Consider the following 20,375-nt stretch of genomic DNA (forward strand, 5'->3'; position numbering starts at 1 on the left):
ATTGTAGTATGCGTAAGTAGGGATCGTTCTAGGCCGCGGATTAGGAGGGATGCTAATCTACACTAACTTGACTCAAAAACTGAAAACTAGACCTAAATACACGAAACTAAGCTAGACTGACTCAAATAACACAAAACAAGCACTAAGGGGTGTTTTGGACGAAAATTGAAGCAAATTGACACGAAATACTAAAGGGGGATTTGTTTGGACGAATTTTAAACTAAAACTAAGTAGGTTGCAGAAACAAAGTGAGGGTGGTACGAAACTAAGGTAACTTAAGGGGTGAAAGGCTAACTAGATGGTCATTCTCCACACATGACACATGCATACAAATCGATTTCCAGTCATTATTCCTATAAACCATGAATGACAATACCCCAAATTAATCGTGAAAAGCACAAATTAACTTTCATATTTTCCTAAATTCATTGAATTTGTCACAGCCCGTCCTGAGAAATAATTATCGTGGTTGTGAAAAAACAAATTTACCTTTGAGCGTCGGGTGTGTTTGTATTTTGGGTTAAGAAATTGGGTCAATTAGTTCTATCCCTAACTAATTGGACCCAATTAGAACTAAAAGATTAAAGAGTTTTGATTGGTGTGCATTTTGGAACCACTCACACATCCATACCCTTTCTCTCTTTTCTCTCCCGTACTTTCTCTCTCGCTCGGACTCACTCTCTCCTCTCTCTCCTCCTTACGGACAACCTTGGACCAAGCAAAATCTTCACAGATCGAGGGTGTGAAGCACACCATTGTGTTCCTTATTCCATTATGAGTTCAAAGGTACCCATTTCAGGTAAGAACTCGTCCGATATCACGTTTAAAACTCAAGCTCCGAGTTGAGCACTACTCATGAACTTTGGAATGGTTATGTTTTAGGACAATCCAAGCTCACAGTGAGCTCTAGGAGGTTCTCACGAAGCTTGGAGTGCTTTGTTGGCTCGGTTTTGACATCGGGATCACCAGGTTCGAAGGTGGCCGGTTTTGGTAGGATTTTCCCGACAAGTTTTCGAGGGATTTGAAGCTCCAAAGAGGTATAACCTTTTTCCTTTCTTAATTTGTTGCATTTTGGTGAAAATTTTGTAGAAAATGGTGCAAAAATAAGCGAGAAAAAGGCAGTTACTGGTTTGCCCCGAATCTGGCGCCGACAACACTATTCCGGCGTTTGGAGGTGGAAGATGATGCGCGTGAGGCCGTGCCCTCCCAAGCGCGTGAGGGTGCGTAAGCCACAGAAAAATTATTTTAAAAATATCACGATGTTTGTGAGGTTGTGTAGGTCACGTTGGTATATTCAAATACGAAAATTGAGCTTTGTATGAGAAGTTATTAGCTAGTTTTACCTATGTGCTTTAAAATAACGTTTTTATAGTCAATTCGCATATAGGTGAGATGTATCCTGAGGACGAGCGTATCCAAGGGCGACTTGGGGCCTACGACCCTTCGACATACCAGTGAGTAGGCTTTGGGTTTTTAGTATATATTATATACTTGATATTTTCCCAGAAAAATGTGTTTAAATGATAGTATGCCATAATGCCATGCATATAAGTTTATAATTCATACATGAATTGGTATGTGATGCTTTATATATACAAATGTGGTGCTGTGGATGTTCAGGTAAGTTCAGGTAAGTTGTATTTGGTTATGTGAATCATCGATGAGGTAATATTGATTGATTAATATTGAGCTCATAAAACTGCACTTAGGGTGATTGTGATTTAGCCATAGATATGGCACAGGCTTGTTTATTATGTCACCTCTCGCACCATATGCTCATATTGGATCCAATTTAGGTGCACAGTCTTGTCGTACAAACTTTACTTATAGTTCCAACTTGTAGGTGATTGGCGAATTATCGCCCAACTATTATGTGAGAGTAGTATTGAGCATGATTGTATTACACCCATTATTATCGTATAGACCTTTTATTTGGTTCCAACTCTTGTGCAATATGTTGCCGTATAGGTCAATGTAGTGACTCCGGCTAGAGTGACTTTTGAGCTATGAATTTAGCCGTAAAGACTACCACAGGGGCTCTGGCTAACATGTTATATTTCTGTGAAATTATTCTTACCTGAATTGCTTGCTCTATTATATCTTGGCATGGCATATATATGAATATGATTATGTGAAGCATGAATTGAATTGATATGATTTCATATATATGCTCTGATTAGGAGTGTTTGCTTTTGTAACTAACTCCTATCACTTCTTGTTATAGTGCACTCTGGGAATTTAGGTTTTTAATTATTCGTATATTTCCTTTCATTATTGCTTCTGCACTATGCACATGGCTACGTCACTCTCACGTGACGGCCAGCATACCTTGATCTCGGTTAGGGTGTGTCAGTTTGGTATCAGAGCCTAGATTTAGCAGTCATGTATAATTCTTGAATGTTTTAATCCTTGTCATGTCTTATGTCAGAACTATACTGCCTCGTAGAGAGCCCCGTCACTCAGCTGAGCCTGGTTTCCCTGATATTGCTTAATTAGGAAAAGCTATAGTTTCTGCCATTCAGTCTGCATTCCGTCCTCCCCAGAGGACACCTCTTGAGACAGTGTATAACCTGAAACTAAATCACTTCATGGGAAACGAAGGTCATGAGGGGGCGGAAAAATGGCTTAATCATATTGAAAAGACCTTTCTAGTGATGCAGAGTCAGGGGAATCTTCCTCCTGATAGGTGGGTCAAGATGACTACCTGGTTTTTGGGAGAGCAGCCTGCATCCTGGTGGAGACAGAAGTCTTACTAGTTGACCCAAGCAGAGATTGCGGATTGGTGAGTATTTAAAGAGCTGTTTCGAAAAAGGTTTATTCCTTCTAAGTATATTGATCGTAAGAAACAGGAGTTTACTCATTTGAAGCAAGGAAAGATGTCAGCTAATGAGTATTGCAGGATGTTTACTGATCTGTCAAGATATGACCTGGAGGTTGCTGCTAATCCGGTTGAGATGCTCCGCCGTTTTAGATTGGGCACTAAGGAGAAGTGGCGTTCCATAGTGACATCGACTCACTGTGCCTCTTACCAGGAATTTTATGAGGTTCTACTAAGGATTGAGGACTCAGAGAACATGCCTAGTGAAAGTGAGGATGAGGAAGGAAAGAATAGAGGCCAGAGACGAGATGACAAAGGAAAAGGGCAAGCATGTTAGGGACCCCGCAAGACCTAGAACTTTAAGAGGGGTGGTGGCAGTTCCAGCTCTTCTAGCGGAAGATTGAGTACTAATATGTAGAGGAGAAGTGGTAGATTTACTGGAGGCCCTAGGTTTCAGAGGTAGAGAGATTTTAGTGGTTAAGGTGGTTCTGGTGCCCCTTTATGCCGTAGGTGTAATAATAGGCATTTTGGGGAGTGTAGGAGAGGCAACAGTGGATGTTTTACTTGTGGGCAGATGGGTCATAGGGCTGCCCAATGCCCTCAGAGTCAGCATAATGTTGGAAATGTGCCCTAAAACCAATCATATGATGATACTTTACGGACATTTCACATGTTAAACTAATATAGTTTAATTTAAAGGGCAAAGATTATTGTTTGAAGCCGTCTTATCTAAATGTTATACGCTTAAAGGATAAGTCCAAGGAATATGTAATTGGGAGAATGTGATCTAAAGAAGTTAGATTCATGAGACCATTCTCTTTCGTATACATATCCTAAACGTTCTTGATCATAGGATTGCTAATTAGGCATTGACAGTCCATTAAGATCAGTACGTGCTATGTCTTCTCTTAGGGAGAGTGACTGATCTCGAGTCATTAACGTGATTGACACCAAGATAAGTACATAGGTGCTCAATAGAGAATGAGTTCATTGAACGCGATCAACAAGGAGTTCTCATACTCATGTCACATGAGAACTCATGGTTGGGATAATGCAAAGTAGTCCTTTGACCTGAGGCATCATAGTTGTCTTGTGGTTAGGTCCTTGATCTTTGACTATGTCAAAGTCACTCCATGCGAGGGTGTCCACGACATAGTTGGGGTTAAGCCACTTAGCCATGGAGGCAAGTGAATGCGCAACAAGGGATCTCTAACCTTCAAACCGTTTAAGGGAGAATACTCTATGATATGATTAAGATTCTCTGGCCAGAGTATGAATGAGATTTAGGAAGTCGTTCATGTAAGTAAATGAATCACATTGGATAGTAGACATGAATAAACTGCCAATCCAAACTATATGGTCAAGAGTATTGTATTAGAGAAAGACCGTATTGCATTGTAATCCTAAACTGAATAGGTTATCCACCTCTTCTGATTAGCTTGGGTAACCATGGCATACTGCTAGGTGTCACTCATGGTTTGTGGAGGCCCTAAACGTGTATAATCACTAAAGGAAGAATTGAAAGTAAGTTTCAATTCACAATCGATTTGAAAGAGTTCTAATCGTCCACTGCCTCACTAAAAGGAACCTAATGGATCATACACCGTGTAAGGTAGAGATTGAAGCCTCACTAAAAGGAACCTAATGGATCATACACCGTGTAAGGTAGAGATTGAAGAAACAACGGAGATGAGTAAGGATAATTAAATGGTTTAATTATTTATGGTAAGGATTAATTAATATGTTAATTAATCAAACGAATAAAGTTCATTAGAGACCTCAGGTTAGTTTTGGGCCTCAAGGCCCAATGGGCTTCAAACGTCAAGCCCATTGACTTAAGTTGTATGACAACTTAATGACTAATAATTCACAAAGGCCCAAACAGCCCAATAAAACCCTATGGCCGGCCATATTGATAAAGGAGTGGGTTTTGGACTTATTACAAGTTTGCCACTCCAATGAAGGTATGTATAAATATGACTTTATAGCCTTTTCTTCATTAGGGTTTCTTTTGGAGTAAAGATGAGAACGCAATGTCTCTCCTTTTCTCTCTAGGAGGCCGGCCCCCTTGGAGGAGATTAGCTAGCAATCTTCCCTCCTCCAAGGTCACTCATCTCTTCTTCGAGTCTCTCCTTGGTGTGGAAAAATTAGAGGTTCTCAACTTTGGGAACTTGGAAGATCCTTTCCACCATCCTCATCCAAGAATTCCATGGAGCTAAGAAGCAAGGAATGAAGGTCCTCTCTTTGGGTGATTAGCCTTTGCTTATGCAAAGAGGAATCAACAAAGGTGTAAGATTTCTCAACTCACTTTGTTCTTGAGTTGAGTCTTGGTTCACCCTTCTACTAGGCTTTGAATTTCATGGGTAATGTTTTATTTTTTAGTGCATACAAGCATGATTCTGCCTTTAATTGTTAATTGCATGACATAGATGTTGCTCAAATGAACATGTTTTTCACAAAATTTCCTTCACATAGACCCCAGCAGCCTTCCTTCCCACCACCTGCACTGACCCAACAAGCTTCAGGATCTGGTGGATATACTCAGACTGGACGAGGAGGTGCACTTGCACCTCAGGATAACATCAGTACTCCCAAGATCCTCAGTATCAAAGTGGGTACCCTCAGTATCAGGGAGGATCTATGTCTTATTAGCCACATTTAGCCGGAGGATCTCTGTGGTACCAAGGGGGACAGCCCCAGCAAGGAGAGATTGCTGCTAGTAGTGCAGGATCTTCGAGGCAGTCGGGTCAGCAGAGGCAGGGACGTGGTGTTCATGCCAACAGAGGTCGTGGTGGACGACAGCAGAATCAGGCATGTATCCACAGCATGTCACTACAAGATGCCCAGAATAATCCAGATTTAATCATAGGTACATTAAATATTCTTGGTCATTTTGCTAGAGTATTGATTGATTGTGGTGCTACACATTCTGTTATTTCTCATACTTTTACTCAAGTGACACAACCCCATCCTACACCTTTAGGATATAATTTTGAGTTTTCTGTGCCTAGAGGGGATAGATGTTTTGTGGATCGGGTATACCCAGAATGTCCAGTGATAGTAGAGGATGTTATTATGCTGGCTAATCTTATGCTGTTGGATATTATGGATTTTGATGTGATTTTGGGCATTGATTGGTTGCACTATAATCATGTCAAGATAGATTGTTATGGAAAGACAGTCTAGTGGAGTGAGGCATGGTATTATTTCAGCCATGAAAGCAAAGTGATTGTTGTCGAAAAGTTGTCAAGGATATTTGGCTCATGTGGTATTGAATGATGATACTCCTAGTAGTGTGATGGATGTTCGTGTGGTCAGATATTTTTCGGATGTATTCCCTGAGGATTTGCTTGGGTTGCCGCCATATAGAGAGGTGGAGTTTGTTATTGATCTACTTCCAGGTACGAATCCTATATCCTTGACTCCTTATAGAATGGCTCCTGCTGAGTTAAGGGAATTGAAAGTTCAGTTGCAAGAGTTAGTGGATAAAGGTTTTATTCAGCCTAGTACTTCACCTTGGGGAGCTTCGGTTTTATTTGTGAGGAAGAAAAATGGAACTTTGAGGCTATGCATTGATTACAGGCAATTGAATAGGGTAACCATTAAGAACCGTTATCCATTGCCTCGTATAGATGATTTATTTGATCAACTCAGAGGTGCCTGTGTATTTTCTAAGATTGACTTGAGGTCGGGTTACTACCAGTTAAAGATTAAAAATGAAGATGTCCCTAAAACCGCATTCAGGACTCGATATGGTCATTATGAGTTTCTTGTAATGCCATTCAGGTTAACTAATGCACCAGCAGCTTTTATGGATTTGATGAATCGAGTATTCCAACCATATTTGGACAAGTTTGTGATTGTCTTCATTAACGATATTCTGGTATACTCTAAGTTTAAGGCTGAGCATGCTAGACATCTGAAGCTGGTGTTAAGCAGTTTGAGGGAACACCAACTATATGTTAAGTTTAACAAATGTGAATTTTGGTTGAATCAAGTGGCATTTTTGGGACATGTCATTTCTGCTCAAGGCATTCAAGTAGATTCTCAGAAAGTGGCAGCTGTAGAGAATTGGGAGCAACCTCGAACCATCACCAAGGTACAAAATTTTCTTGGCTTAGTAGGCTATTATAGACGGTTCGTTAAGGATTTTTCAATGATTGCTTTGCCATTGACGAGGTTGACTCGAAAGGATGTTAAGTTTGAGTGGGATAATAAATGTTAGCAAAGTTTTCAGCAGTTGAAGTACTATCTCACTCATGCACCTATTCTAGTACTTCCAGATGATAGCGGTAATTATGAGGTTTACAGTGATGCTTCTCTGAATGGTTTGGGTTGTGTATTATGCAACATGGTAGGGTAATTGCTTATGCTTCGAGACAGTTGAAACCTCACGAGAAGAATTACCCTACACATGATTTGGAGTTAGCAGCTATCATCTTTGTTTTGAAGATTTGGAGACATTATCTTTATGGTGAGAAATGTAAGATCTTCACAGATCATAAGAGCCTTCAGTATCTATTTACTCAAATAGATCTTAATCTTTGACAACGGAGGTGGATTAAGTTACTTAGTGACTATGATTGCACAATTGAGTATCATCCTCGTCGTGCAAATGTTGTGGCGGATGCACTTAGTAGGAAGACTCCAGCCAGACTTAATGCTATCTATGATTGTCATGTTCCTCTCCTAGCAGATTTAAGATCCACTGGAGTGGAGTTAGGAGTGGAAGATCGAGAAGAAGCCTTGCTTGCTAATTTTCAAGTTAGGCCAATTTTAATTGATCGTGTGCTTGAAGCTTAGATGACTGATGAAAAGACCCAGGAAATAATTCAAGCAAGAAATCAAGGCAAAAAGAAAGATTTCAGGATTTGAGAAACTGATGGTATGCTTATGCAGGAAAGTAGGATGTATGTGCCGAATAATGCAGAGTTAAAGAAAGAAATTTTGGATAAAGCACATATTTCGGCATATGCAATGCATCCAGAAGGCACTAAGATGTATCATACCATTAGACCATTTTATTATTGTCCGGGTATGAAAAGAGAAATTGTTGAATATGTGAGTAGGTGTGCCATTTGCCAACAGGTTAAAGCTGAAAGGAAGAAGCCGTTTGGGTTGATGCAGCCACTTACCGTTCCACAGTGGAAATGGAAAATATTACTATGAATTTTGTGTACAAGCTTCCTCGTACATAGAATGGTTATGATGGCATTTGGCTGGTAGTTGATCGGCTTACTAAGTCAACATATTTTATTCCAGTGAGAGAGAAATATTCGTTAAGCTAATTAGCTAAGTTATTTATATCGTAGATTGTGAAGTACCATGGTGTACTAGTTAATATTATCTCGGATCAGGATCCTAGATTTACTTCCATGTTCTGGATAGCATTCCAGGAAGCTCTTGGTACGAGACTGCTTTATAGTACGGCATATCACCCTCAGACAGATGGACAATCTGAGAGGACTATTCAGACATTAGATGATATGTTGAGATCTTCAGTGCTGCAGTTTGGGGATAGTTGGCATGATTTTTTGGATTTGATGGAGTTTGCCTACAACAACAGTTATCATTCAAGTATTGTATGGCACCATTTGAGGCACTTTATAGGAAATCTTGTCGTAGGCCTTTATGTTGGTCAGAGGTTGGCGAAAGAGTTTTAGTAGGCCCTGAGATTGTGGATGTGACTACTCAAAATGTTCAGGTAATTAAGTCTAACCTGAAAGTGGCCCAAGATCGACAAAAGAGCTTAGCAAACAAGCATGCCACTGATCGAAAGTATAATGAAGGTGATTGGGTATTTCTGAAGCTATCACCTTGGAAAGGTGTTGTACGATTTGGAAAGAAAGGAAAGTTGAGTCCTAGGTACATTGGACCATATATGATCACCGAGCGAGTCGGTGAGGTTGCTTACAAACTTGAGTTACCTCCAGAGTCGTCCAAGGTGTACGATGTATTTCATGTTTCGATGCTTCAACATTATGTTTTAGATTCTTCACATGTGATTCCTCCTCAACCTTTGGAAATTAATCCGGATTTGACTTATGATGAGGAACCAGTGACTCTTTTGGATTGGAAGGATAAGGAACTAAGGAATAAGACCGTGCGCTTGGTGAAAGTATTATGGAGAAATCATTCAGTGGAAGAAGCTACTTGGGAGACAGAGGATCAGATAAGAGAGAGGTACCCACGCTTGTTTTATGATTATTAGTGGATTTATTTGTTATGTGTAATTTTGAGGATGAAATTTTATAAGGTGGGTAGATTGTCACAGCCCATCCTGAGAAATAATTATCGTGGTTGTGAAAAGACGAATTTACCCTAAAGCGTTGGGTGTGTGTTTGTATTTTGGGTTAAGAAATTGGGTCAATTAGTTCTATCCCTAACTAATTGGACCCAATTAGAACTAAAATATTAAAGAGTTTTGATTGGTGTGCATTTGGAACCACTCACACATCCATACCCTTTCTCCCTCTTCTCTCATGTACTCTCTCTTTCTCTCAGACTCACTCTCTCCTCTCTCTCCTCCATACAAACAACCTTGGACCAAGCCAAATCTTCACAGATCGAGGGTGTGAAGCACACCATTGGGTTCCTTGTTCCAGTACGAGTTCAAAGGTACCCATTTCATGTAAGAACTCGTCCGATATCATGTTGAAAACTCAAGCTCCGAGTTGAGCACTATTCATGAACTTTGGAATGGTTATGTTTTAAGACAATCCAAGCTCACAGCGAGCTCTAGGAGGTTCTCACGAAGCTCGCAGTGCTTCGTTGGCTTGGTTTTAACGTCGGGATCATGAGGTTCGAAGGTGGCCGATTTTGGTAGGATTTTCCCGACAAGTTTTCGAGGGATTTGAAGCTCCAAAGAGGTATAACCTTCTTCCTCTCGTAATTTGTGGCATTTTGGTGAAAATTTTATGGAAAATGGTGCAAAAACGAGTGAGAAAAAGGCAGTTACAGGTCTGCCCAGAATCCAGCATCGGCGACACTATTCCGGTGTCTGGAGGTTGAAGATGATGTGCGTGAGGCCGTGCCCTCCCTGGCGCATGAGGGTGTGTGAACCACAAAAAAATTATTTTAAAAATATCACGATGTTCGTGAGGTTGTGTAGGTCATGTTGGTATATTCAAATACCAAAATTGAGCTTTGTATGAGAAGTTATTAGCTAGTTTTACCTATGTGCTTTAAAATAACGTTTTTATAGTCAATTCACATATAGGTGAGACGTATCCCGAGGACGAGCATATCCAAGGGCTACTTGAGGGCTACGACCCTTCGACATACCAGTGAGTGGGCTTTTGGTTTTCAGTATATATTATATACATGATATTTTCCCAGAAAAATGTGTTTAAATGATAGTATGCCATAATGCCATGCATATAAGTTTATAATTCATACATGAATTGGTATGTTATACTATATATATATAAATGTGGTGTTGTGGACGCTCAGGTAAGCTCAGGTAAGTTGTTTTTGGTTATGTGAATCATCGATGAGGTAATATGTGATTGATTAATGTTGAGCTCATAAAACTTCACTTAGGGTGATTGTGATTTAGCCATAGATAAGGCACAGGTCTGTTTATGGCACATGCCTTTTTATTATGTCACCTCCCGCACCATATGCTCATATTGAATCCAATTTAGGTGCACAGTCTTGTCATACAGACCTTACTTATGGTTCTGACTTGTAGGTGACTGGCGAATTATCGCCCAGCTATTATGTGAAAGTAGTATTAAGCATGATTGTATTACACCCATTATTGTTATATAGACCTTTTATTTGGTTCTTACTCTTGCGCAGTATGTTGCCGTATAGATCATTGTAGTGACTCCGGCTAAAGTGACTTTTGAGCTATGAATTTAGCCGTACAGACTACCACAGGGGTTCTGGCTAACATATTATATTTCTGTGAAATTATTCTAACCTGAATTGCTTACTCTGTTCTATCTTGGCATGGCATATATATGAATGTGATTATGTGAAACATTAATTGAATTGATATGATTTCATATATATTTATGTATATGCTTATATTTTTATTCTGGGAAATTATACATGTTTTACAGCGAGGGTTAGTTATGTTGATAAATGAAATGATTTTGTAAAACATTTGTTTTTGCCCACTCACGTTTTCTATTTTGCGCCCCTCCAGGTTTTAAGTAAGCTTGTTGTTGGTGGCTTGAGGACGTCGGCAGTTCTGACCTATCTAAATAATAGTAGGACATTCCTGGTACTGTATAACTAGTACTTGTCCTACTAGACTGCACCTAGACTTATTATGCTCTGATTATGAGTGTTTACTTTTGTAACTAACTCCTATCACTTCCTGTTTAATTGTGCACTCTAGGAATTTGGTTTTTAATTATTCGTATATTTCCTTTCATTATTGCTTCCACACTGTGCACATGGCTACGTCACTCTCACATGGCGGCCAGCATGCCTTGATCTCGGTTGGGGTGTGTCAGAATTAGACTCAGCGACGCAACCAAATTATTCTTATCAAGTTCCCTATATGAACTGCATGATAGAGATACATATCAAAGATCATTAAGTTCTGTGAAAATCATAAGCATTGACAAAGCATTTGTAACTATGAACTGCATGATGCTCCTGCCAGGAATTTACTTAACTCAATCATCAATAGTGACTTTTACTACTTGCAAATATACGTTCATAATGATTAGGTGAAATTCTCTTATATTCTAGCATCAAATCCTTGCATGCAAACTAAGTATGCATCCTTAATCACACACAAGAACAAGTTCTCAATAAAATAGAGAAGTAAATTGCATTCACTATTTATGAAACAATAACTGGATGTAATCAATTTACATAAAACATATGATCATGGCTTTGGATTCACCTATAGCTAAAACGAAATTAGTTCCACATGTTTGCAATTAAACGAAACCAATCTAATTTAAACATTGAACTAAAACTAAGGATAGAAAAAAACCCAAGAACGCTCCAGCGCTCCAATGGCCTTAGATGGCAAGTCACGGCACAAAGCTCTTCCACTCCATGAACGAAACCAATCTAATTTAAATGCTCATAGTAAGTGGGAAAGGATTCACCTTGGTTTTGCTGAATGCCACTAATCCTTTTGCGTAGTAGAATGACTCGAGAAATTGGGAAAAACTTCTCTAAAATGCCCGTTTCATACTCTCTCATGATGTGATAGTTCCGGGGGCTAGCTCGTACAACCAATCTTTAGCCTTTTCCAAGAGAGAAAAGGGAAAAGCCTTCATTTTCAGAATGCTCTCATCAACATTCACAGGGGTCATGCTCGAACAAACAAACTCGAACTCCTTCAAATGTTTATTAGGATCTTCCATGGACAACCCATGGAACTTTGGAATATGATGCAATAAACTGGACTTTAATTTGAACTCGTCGGTCTTGTTTTAGGCCACCCTTGGATATTGAATGCATAAAGGCAGAGCATTGTCCAATCCCGAAGTGGAAAGCTCCTTGATTGTTCGATTGTCTACTGCCATATCTTGGACTTCTTCAAAAGTCCTTGCCGTGGCCTCCTCTTGCTCTTCTACTTTGTCTTCTTCAAGATCTGGTGCAGGTTGAGATGGTTGGGGATCTTGTTGATTCCTTGCTCGTCTCAAAGTTCGTTCAAAATCGTCGTCAAAGTCAAAGCTGTGCTTATGAACAGGTTGAGAACTTCGAGTCATAAACCACCTAAAAAAGGAAAACAAGTAAAATCAGCAACTAGGAACAAAAACACATGAAAATAAACAAAAAGAAATAATAAGGGATTAGCAAATGCTAATCCTTAGCAACGGCGCCAAAAACTTGATGCGAAAATTATCTAAACACAAATTTAACCCTCTTTTGACAACTGTAGTATAAGTATAAGTAGGGATCATTCTGGACCGGGGATTAGGAGGGCTTGCTAATAACCTCTAAACTGAGTCAAAAACATAAAACTAAACTTAAAAATACTTAACAAGACTCACAAGACTCAAAGCAAACTTAAAATACTCAAAACAGCTTAAAACAACTAAATAAACTTAAACTAGACACTAGGAATGGCTTTGGACGAAAATTGACTTCTACTTGAATCAAAACATTTAAAAACACAAATTAAAACAGATTCTAACTAATTAGACACACCAAAGTAAAGGGGGATTGAGTTTTGGACGTAGTTGAAACAAACAAGTATGAAAAACTAGACAAATTGTAAAACAAATTTGAGAAATAAGATGATGTATGGGATAGCTAGAGGCTTTTTCTCCACACATGACATGTATGCAAATAATTTGATTTCCAGTTACTACTTCATTGAATTATGAATGACAATGCTCCAAATTAACCGTGACATCACTAGTTAACTCTCAGATTTTCCTTGTTTTATTGGATTGGATGACATCATTCGACAACCCAAAACATTCTTCAAAAGTTCCCTACATGACATCATAACGTTTAAGGAAAATCATAAGCATTGACAAAGCACTTGCAACTACGACATCATGTCACTCATGCTAGGAATTGAACTTAACGCGATCGTTTATAAGCGACCTCCACTACTTATGAATATAAGTTTGTAACGATTATGTGAAACTTTCTTATATTCTAGCGTTGGATTTATGCTTGCCAATTAAGTGTCGACCCTTAATTAACAAATACAAATAAGTTATCAATCAAATAGTTAAGCCAATTGCATTCACGATTCAAGAGTTCATAACTGGAATTTATCAAATTATATTGCACACATAATCATGGCTTTGAAATCACCCCTAGCCAAGAGGGGTTTAGCCACTCATATTTACAACAAAACGAAAGGAAATGAATTTAAACATTAGAAACAAAAGAAAGAAAACACCTAAACGCTCCAACGATCCAAGTTAGACAGCAAGCACGTCCAAGCACTTCCCTTCCCTTCCTTTGCTATGGCACAAGGTGTTGGTGAGTGTTTGAAGGTTTGTTTGTATGGAGGAATGAATGTGAAGATGAATAGATGTGTTTGGATGAAGGTTGTGTTGAAATGGGAGTGAATGATCTAACCAAATATGAACTAAATTTATGTTACACACACTTCCTTTTATAGAGGAAGTGCATGGCAATGGAGGGGAACATGGAGTGGTGTAGCAATTGAGTGCAATGATGCATGAAATCTGAAATGATGGAGGGAACAAGGAATGGTGTAGCAATTGAGTGCAATGATTCAATGTAACGATGCATGAAATCTGAAATATGGAGAGAACAGGGAATGGTGTAGCAATTAAGTGCAATGATTCAATGTAATGATGCATGTGAAGGGAAATTATGAGATTTCATGCGGGATTTCTAGTGACTAGCATGCATATACAATTCAAAATTTATATACGAAAGCAACGGAAGCATGTTATCAAATAAAATCAAAGCTCTAGTCATGTAAATCCCTTTCAAGATGCATAGGTTTATGTAAGATGCATCAAAAACAAATTTATTTAAGAACAAAGTTTAGGAGTAGTTTTATACCTCTTGATCTAGATCTTAGATCAAGGATGGACCACCTCCAAGCCCTTTGCTCCTTGAACTCCTTGAGCCTAGCCTCCTTCCTTGCCTCCTCCACTTTGTTTAGTATGAGTGCTCCTAGGTTCTCTTCAAGTTTCCAAAATTGAAAACCTCTAAAGATCCTCACCCACTAGTGTAGTGAGAAGGATGAAGGAATAACCAAAGGGGTGAAAAGATGATTAGCTAAAATCCCCCTATGGTGGCCGGCCCTTTGAGTGTTAGAGAGATATTTTTCTTTTTCTCTTTTGTTCTTTTAACACTTCAAAAAACCCTAATGAAACATTTGCTACAAAGTTCCTTTTATAGCCAAAAAGAAACAAGTCAACATTTTACCTTTCTCTCCCTGGGCTTTGGGCTTTTATTTATTTTAAGTCATCCAATGCTTGAATAAAAGCCCAATGGGTTTAGGCCCAATGGGCCCAATTAAACCCGAACGTTTCTTTAAGCCCAAAATGATCTTATATCGCTTTTATGATTTCTTTAGACATTCTAATTAATCACAACAATTAATTAATCCAATTAATTATTTCCATCATCCATTAGTTACTCACTACAAGAGTGTATTGGTGAACAATCGTTTTAGGTTCTAATTAGCAAGGCAGTGAGGTGATTGGCACCAATCCAATTGATTATATTTAATCCAATCACTTAGTGAATTAACACTTACTTTTAATTCACCTTTTTCTTTGACGACTACATTTAATCATCTAGAAGAACTCACAAGCCATGAGTGACATCTAATCATATATCATGGCTACCCAAGCTAATGTAGAAGTTGTTCGGAGAACCTATTCAGTTGGAATTACAATGTAATTCGATCCTTCTCTAAAACAATACTCTCAATCACATCACTAGGGTATGGTTATATTATGTCAAACCCCTAATGTGATTATTCCTTCTTATATGATTCAATTGAGTCGTATAGGAACGCTTTCCTTTATTACGCTCGATACTTCGGCCGAAGATTCCAAAATCATATCTTAGAGTATTCATCCTCTCTTAACGAGGATTAGAGATTCCTTGTTGCACATTCACTTGCCTTCATGACTAAGTGGCTTAACCCCGACTATGTCGTGGACACTCGCAGATGGAGTGACTTTGATATAATCAAAGATCAAGTACTTAACCACAAGACAACGATGATGCCTCAGGTCAAAGGACTACTTACATTATTCCAACTATTAGAATTACTTGCTTGACATGTGAGTAGACCTCCATGCAAGCACTCTCGTTCGATTGTGTTCAGTGAACTCATTCCCTTAATGAGCACCTACATACTTGTCTTCATGTCACTACACGAATGGGATGAGACTTTCCATCCTTCTAATTGAAGCGGACATAGTATGTGCCGGTCTATGCATTGTCAGTATCCCTCCAACAATCCTATGACCAGGAACCTTTTGGACGTGATGGTTATGTGAAGAAGGTCTCTGTAGTCTAACATCATTAGATTACTTCTTCAATTGATCCATTGTCCATGGATTCATCATTTAGGACATATATCGTTTATATAGATAGTCCTAAATAGTATCTTTCCCATTTGATGTATAAGAGTCATCTATACATCCATTTATTGTCCTGAAAGGTTTCTTCCAAAGATTGACTTTCAGGGCATATTTCCAACAATCTCCCACTTGCACTAAAGTCAATCACTAGTGTATCTTATACATGCTAGTTGAGAGAGCTTATGCTCGTAGGTTAACTTGGTTATGTATTAATCCTTTTTATTTAAACAGGATTCACTTATCAAATGTTTCCAAAACATTTGATGATGTCTTTTTCTTGTGTTCAAATACTTTGATGAGACCTTGATTCCATGGCTTGAGCTATCGCCCCATTACGTCGTAGTGTCCTACTAATGACCTTATGGTTTGGATTCAATCATTGGTTCTAAAAGAACCCCTTCCATTCAAAACACCTTTTGAAGCAGTTTCTAAAACAATATATCGTCATATATTTCGTTTGTATACTTTATACAAACTTTGCTCCAACCTTGAGACCATTGTAGTACAATACTTACAATACATTCATATGATTAGTACTTCATCCATTATGAAGTTCCATTTGTTAAAATGGGTTATTTTCACTTTGGTTAATAACCTAAGTGAATGCACGCTTCCAGAGTCCTACTCTGATGTTCCTTTCTTAAAGGCAATAATACTCTATCAGTTGCTTTGGTTCTGATCCTGGGATATAGTAATATATTAAAGTGGCAACCCCTGTGGTTCTTCACTTTTGGATATCTGCTCACAAGTCCATACATGTGTCCCTTTTGTGATTTTGTGACACATTCATTATAAGGGTTACGAAAGTGATTTTTCTATCATATAAGAAAATGCTTTCTTAAATCTTCAACATTTGAGATTTAATTTCCCCAAATAACATCCTTGAGATAGCCTTGCTATATCAATAAGTCCAATTTCAAGTCTATACTTTAAAATTGACCGTGTCATGTTTTGTCAATTTTCGAGTAACATCTATGTTCTATCAAGTCTATCAAATAGACTTTATTCATATCTTGTTGCTCAAATTATGACATCACTCCCACTAGCCTTGTTGTAACTTAGCATTCATTCAAAAACTTAACAATTATATTTTCTTGATTTGAATGCATATTGCTCCCACTAACTTGTCTTGGATCTATTGACAATCATTAAGATCCATTAGCTTATTGATGATGTCTCAACTATTTTGAGACTATCAACAACTCTAGCTAACACAAGTTATTTAAACGAATCATACACAAAAGAATTCCTTCTCAAGTAATTCCTTTTGAAATGTGTGACTTGCTTTGTCAAGTCTATTCATTTAATTATATGGTGTCATACACCATACTCCAAGTTTTAGTCATACTAAGACCTTTAATGTAGTCATATAAGAATTATCCAAGTCTTTAGTGGAAGCATGGCTCCTACTAAGGATATAGAAACTCAACCATTCCTTCTAGGTGGTTGATATAATTCTTTATCAAAACTACATAGAGCGTTATAGTTACAAAAGATGTTGAATTTGGATTGTCTTGCTGTTAAACTATATGTTGTGACTCATTTTGAAACTATTCCCTATTGTTTCATCAAATTTGTCCATGGGCTTTGTTATTAGCTTGTTCTCATAAAAGAGAATGATGGACAACTCCCAACATATAACCATTTTATGTTAGGTTGACGAAACCAACATTCAAAGACTATTCTTTAGAATGTTACACAACATAGAATTTTAATGTTTGAAGAGCTTGAGTCCTTTAACAATTAAAATTACAAACTCTTAATAATAGTCAAGTACTATTATTCTTTAGACAACTATAAACCAATCATATTTAAGTTTATATCCATTTTCACACCTCCCACTATTTCTCATGACTTTAATGAGAAATCACTTCATACATTCAAAATGTATAAACGTGGAGTATACTAGTAGAGGACATTGTGTAGTAGCTTTAAACCTTTCATGCTCGTTTGTTTCAATCTTCACTAAGTTAATGTCTCGTTATTAAGTGACTAAAGTCTTTAAACATTTTATAGATTTAGACACTTCTTTCTTGGTTTAATCACTAACACAATTGACATTTTAAAACAATTTAAAGAATGCCCAATTAGTTGTTCAAAACTACTAATTGAATCAAGAGTGATCTTGATTATTGTGGTTTAAGTGATAACCATATAAGAAACGTTTTTCTTATTACTTATATCATTATAATGTGATCTTCCTTTTCTTCAAGAAAGGAATCTTGAGATCTTTGTCAATTCTTATAGAACTCATAGGTAGACAATTGGAACCAAATCTAAAGATTCATTGTATCCTTTTATGTCCTACATGTGAGATCTATCCATAATTGATAAGTCTAAAGTTTGGTCATCACATTACAATAAGTGATATAAATCTTGTATCTCAACTAGGATACAACAAGACAATATTCAATTCATAACACTGAAGGGAAAATTATGAGTTTTCACATAAAGGGATTTCCTAATGACTATCATGCATATACAAATCAAATTTAATATACGAAAGCAGCGGAAGCATTTATAAAAAATTATCAAAGCTATAGTCGTGCAAATCCCCTTCAAGGTTCATAGGTTTATATATAATGCATCAAATAAAAATTTAGAGAAAAGAACAAAGTGAAGGTTTAGTCTTATACCTCTTGATCTAGACTTGAGACCAAGGATGGACCACCTCCAAGCCCTTTGTTCCTTGAACTCCTTGAGCCTAGCTTCCCTCCTTGCCTCCTCCACTTTGATAGAATGAGTGCTCCTAGGTTCTCTTCAAGTTTCCAAAGTAGGAAACCTCTAAAGATCCTCACCCACTAGTGTAGTGAGAAGATGAAGGAATAACCAAAGGCTGAAAGATATGTTAGTAAAATCACCCCAAGGTGGCCGGCCTTTGTGTAGTTCTTAGAGAGATATTCTTTTGCCTCTTTGTTGTTTTTAACCACACAAAAACCCTAATGAACAATATCTCTATAAAGTTCCTTATATAGACAAAAGAAACCTAGCCAACAACTTGACTAAATATCTCATCCTTTCCACACCTAAAATGGCCGGCCCTTTCGTGTTTGGTTTGGGCTTTGGGCTTTTATTATTTCAAGTCATCCAATGCTTGATTAAAAGCCCAATGGGTTTAGGCCCAATGGGCCCAATTAAACCCGAACGTTTTTTTAAGCCCAAAACGATCTTTATCGCTTTTATGATTTCTTTAGACTTTCTAAATTAATCACAACACTTAATTAATCCAATTAATTATTTCCATCATCCATTAGTTACTCACTACAATAGTGTATTGGTGAACAATCTTTTAGGTTCTAATTAGCAAGGCAGTGAGGTGATTGGTATCAATCCAATTGATTATATTTAATTCAATCACTTAGTGAATTAAAACTTCATTTTAATTCACCTTTCTTCTTTGACGACTACATTTAATCATCTAGAAGAACTCATAAGCTATGAGTGACATCTAACCATATGTCATAGCTACCCAAGCTAATGTAGAAGTTTATTCGGAGAACCTATTCAGTTGGAATTACAATGTAATTCGATCCTTCTCTAAAACAATACTCTCAATCACATCATTAGGGTATGGATATATTATGTCAAACCCCTAATGTGATTATTCCTTCTTATATGATTCAATTGAGTCGTATAGGAACGCTTTCCTTTATTACGCTCGATACTTCGGCCGAAGATTCCCGAATCATATCTTAGAGTATTCTTCCTCTCTTATCGAGGATTAGAGATTCCTTGTTGCGCATACACTTGCCTTCATGACTAAGTGGCTTAACCCCAACTATGCCGTTGACATTCTGATAGAGTGACTTTTGACATAATCAAAGATCAAGTACTTAACCACAAGACAACGACGATGCCTCAGGTCAAAGGACTACTTACATTATTCCAACCATTAGAGTTACTTGCTTGACATGTGAGTAGACCTCCATGCAAGTACTCTCGTTCGATTGTGTTTAGTGAACTCATTCCCTTAATGAGCACCTACATACTAGTCTTAGTGTCACAACACGAATGGGATGAGACTTTCCATCCTTCCAATTGAAGCGGACACAGTATGTACCGGTCTACGCATTGTCAGTATCCCTCCGACAATCCAATGACCAGGAACCTTTTTTTTTTTTGGACATTTGGTTATGTGAAGAAGGTCTCTGTCGTCTAACATCATTAGATTACTTCTTCAATCGATCCATTGTCCATGGATACACTATTTAGGACATATATCGTTTATTGAGATAGTCCTAATTAGTATCTTTGCCATTTGATGTATAAGAGTCATCCATACATCGATTCAATTGTCCTGAAAGGTTTCTTCCAAAGATTGACTTTCAGGGCATATTTCCAACAATCTCCCACTTGCACTAAAGTCAATCACTAGTGTATCTTATACATCTTGTTGAGAGAGTTTATGCTCGTAGGTTAACTTGGTTATGTATTAATCCCTTTTATTATTCAAAAGGGATTTACTTATCAAATGTTTCCAAAACATTTGATGATGTCTCTTTTTTGTGTTCGAATACTTTGATGAGACCTTGATTCCATGG

The 20,375-nt window shown here is 37.8% G+C and overlaps 1 pseudogene; it reads left to right on the plus strand.

The window, feature by feature from the left end:
- Window positions 1–774: 774 nt before the first annotated feature.
- Window positions 775–7,621, plus strand: LOC139187853 (uncharacterized; annotated as a pseudogene).
- Window positions 7,622–20,375: the final 12,754 nt, after the last annotated feature.

This window comes from Malus domestica, chromosome 09 (assembly GCF_042453785.1).
Source record: "Malus domestica chromosome 09, GDT2T_hap1".
NCBI lineage: Eukaryota > Viridiplantae > Streptophyta > Magnoliopsida > Rosales > Rosaceae > Malus > Malus domestica.